This window comes from Giraffa tippelskirchi, chromosome Y, assembly GCF_054371585.1.
Source record: "Giraffa tippelskirchi isolate mGirTip1 chromosome Y, T2T-mGirTip1v1.2.pri, whole genome shotgun sequence".
Taxonomy (NCBI): domain Eukaryota; kingdom Metazoa; phylum Chordata; class Mammalia; order Artiodactyla; family Giraffidae; genus Giraffa; species Giraffa tippelskirchi.
This window is the reverse complement of record NC_137290.1, coordinates 15,516,090-15,519,478: the sequence shown is the minus strand read 5'-3', so window position 1 is coordinate 15,519,478 and position 3,389 is coordinate 15,516,090.

Below are 3,389 nucleotides of genomic sequence, written 5' to 3'. Positions count from 1 at the left end.
TACTGAGGTGACTTACCTGAATCCTCAGTCTATCCCCTGCTTCTCCATCTCCCACCACAAGACACAGGTTTGGTTCTATTCCTCTCATCCTCCTTCTCCCATCTTCCTTCCATTCTTCCCAGTTATGTCTTGTTCCCATAAGGTTGAGCAAGGTCTTCTGCTAATATTCATTGGATGCGCTCGAGGAACTGTTGCCTTTATAGAAGTATTATTTGTGATGCCCCCATGAAGAGAGTTGCTCTCAACGTCTTCTTATTATCTGCCCAATCAGAACTTCTGATTTTCTTTCTAGGCAGGCTCTGTAATTCATTTATGCATGCCAGTAAAGCAACAAACTTTAGTTGATGTGAATTTATCTGTTTAATGGGAGCTTTCGTGCATACACACATAACTGGTACAACATTGACTTCGAACATGCAGATAAGCCGAGTTATTTTTCCTGAAATTTCTGCTAATGAGGAATTGTCATCAGTTTGAGGAAACATAGTTCCTTTCCAGATAAAAGATGATACAGATATTGGGCTCAAAAAGTCCGTTCCTGAAAATATCTAGCTATTTGTCAAATTGTCCCGACATTTTCCCGGAGCACAGATTCCTTATTTCTGCTCTGGAAACTTAACTGTTTCAAGTGGGTGTCAAAGGTCAGAGATGGGCATGGTCATAATTTAATACTAACTTTCCAGGCAAGCGTACTGGTGTGGGTTCCCATTTCCTTCTGCAGGAGATCTTTGTGACCCAGGGAGTGAACCCAGGTCTCCAGATTGCAGGCAGTTGCTTTGCCAACTGAGCCACCAGGAGAGCCCGCAAGAAGATGGCAAGTGCCCAGGAATGTAACAGTTGGTAGATGATAGCTTGAAAAATGGAGAAGGCAATGGCATCTCACTCCAGTACTCTTGCCTGGAAAATCCCATGGGCGTAGGAGCCTGGTAGGCTTCAGTCCATGGGGTCGTGAAGAGTCGGACACAACTGGGTGACTTCACTTTCGATTTTCACTTAAATGTATTGGAGCAGGAAATGGCAACCCACTCCAGTGTTCTTGCCTGCAGAATCCCAGGGACGGAAGAGCCCGGTACGCTGCCGTCTCTGGGGTCGCACAGGGTCGGACACGACTGAAGCGACTTAGCAGCAGTAGCAGCAACAACTTGAAACAGAGAGAGAGCGAGCAGGCAGGTGTAGTTAGTCATTTAATCTTAATAGGTAAACCTTAATTGGAGTCTGGATCATAGAAAAAGCAAGGGTGTTTCATAAAGTCATTTACGTCTCCTTTATTGTCTCTGTTAATGGCTTAGACTGCATGTGAAAGTGAGGTCATTCATTTGTGTCTGACGCTTTGCGACCCCATGGACTGTAGCCTACCATTTCTTTCTCCAGGGGATCTTCCAGACCCGGCGATCAAACTTGGGCCTCCCCCATTGCAGGCAGACGCTTCACCATCTGAATCACAGGGGAAGCCCTTAGACTGTGTGGGTCACAACAAACTGTGGAAAATTCTTAAAGAGATAAGAATATAAGACCACCATACCTGTTTCCTGGGAAAGGTGCACGCAGGTCAAGAAACAACAGTTGGAACTGGAGAAGGAACAACGGACTGGTACAAAATAGGGAAGGAAATACATCGAGGCTATATATTGTCACCCAGCTTATTTGACTTCTGTGCAGAGTATACCATGGACAATAACTTGCTGAAAGAATTTGAAGCTGGAAACAGAATTACTGTGAGAAGTGTGAATAACCTTAGTTATAAGATGACAACACACAAATGGCTGAAAAACACTAGGGACTAAAGAGCCTTCTGATGAGGTGACAGGAAAAGCTGGATTAAAACTCAATCTAAACACAAACCAATGAACACTAAAAATAAGACCATGGAATGTGGTCCAAACATTTTGAGATCTAGCAATAGGATACAGTTGACTCAGTGACAGGTTTCACTTTCTTGACCTCTGATAACACTGCGGGGAGTGACTTCAGCCACGAAACGAAAAGGCACTTGCCACTTGGATGAAAAGCTACGACCAGTCTAGACACCATGTTAATAAGCTGAGTGATTACTGAAAAAGATCCGAATGGGCAAAGTTGATTTTCAGGAGTAACGTATGGCGGAATGAGCAGGACCCCAGGAACTGAGTGCCAAAATATCGATGCTTTGCAGTAGTGGGTCTGGAGAAGATGTGTGAGAGTTCCGTTGCGAGCATGGAGTTCAAACTAGCCAAGCATGAAGGAGTTCAACTCAGACTATTCACGGAAGTTCTGACGCTGACCATGAAGAGCCAATATATTGACCATCTAGGGCCTAGAGTGAAATCACTGGGAAGAAACTGATGCTGGGAAAGATTGAGGGAAGGACGAGAAGGGAATGCCAGAGGGTGAGATGGCTGCAAAGCATCACTGACTCAAAAGTCATGGGTTTGAGTAAACTGGTGATTTGAAAGGCAGGGGAACCCAGGGTTCTTGCTGTACATGGAGTCACAAAGAGTCAGACAAGACTGAGTGGCTGAAGAACATCAACAAATTGGTATTGGCAGTGCTTGGGAGACTTTGTCATTATACATGGGATGAAAAGTGAGACTGAGGACAATTAGAAAGAACACAACTCTTGTCGGTTTCCTTGTTTTCCACCCTCAAAATATTCTTCTCACAACATCTCTTGAGAGCTTTCCAGAGAAGGAGAATCCCTGGGGAGTCATGTGGTATCCTGAGATGGAAACCGTACCCTATATGCCACTTGGATCTACAACCTTGGTCTTAGGCAGAAGCAGGCATTGTCTCTAAATATGTGCTAGAGCTGCCCATCTTCTGATGGGTTAACAGTTATGGTTTGTGATCTTAAGAATGGGATGAGAGGTAAACAAACTTACAGTTCTCAATCCAACTCTGTAATCCTGGGAGAAGCATCTTTGACTTGTGTATCCTAGTCGCCCTTAGGAATGCTTACAAGCGGTTACATTACTGAGCAGGGATGTAGGCAGGAAACTGGATCCATTTTGACTTTACCGCTGGCCTTCTCTGTGAATAGACCATTCCTCTTGTCTTCAGATGAAGGTTGAGCATTGTGGAAGTGTGTGAATGCATGTGAAATCCCCATAAAACTGAAGACAGGGAGTACACAGTTTTCCTATTTGAGTCAGATCTCAAAGACGTTTAGCTTTACAGATCCGCACTATCAATGCATCTCAAATATTCATAAAATTCTCATGTGATGATTGTCACACAGATTTGAGACCAGAAGACCTGTATAGTCAGCTGCTTAGTAGTGTGGTGGGGCTTGGACATTTCAGGTATTATGTAAGAAGAATGTCAGCCATGTTATAACTTCCTTTTATTTTAACTGTCTATCACATCCACTTGGGAAGGGGGAAGGGGACTTCCACCATGTGGGAAGAGAATTC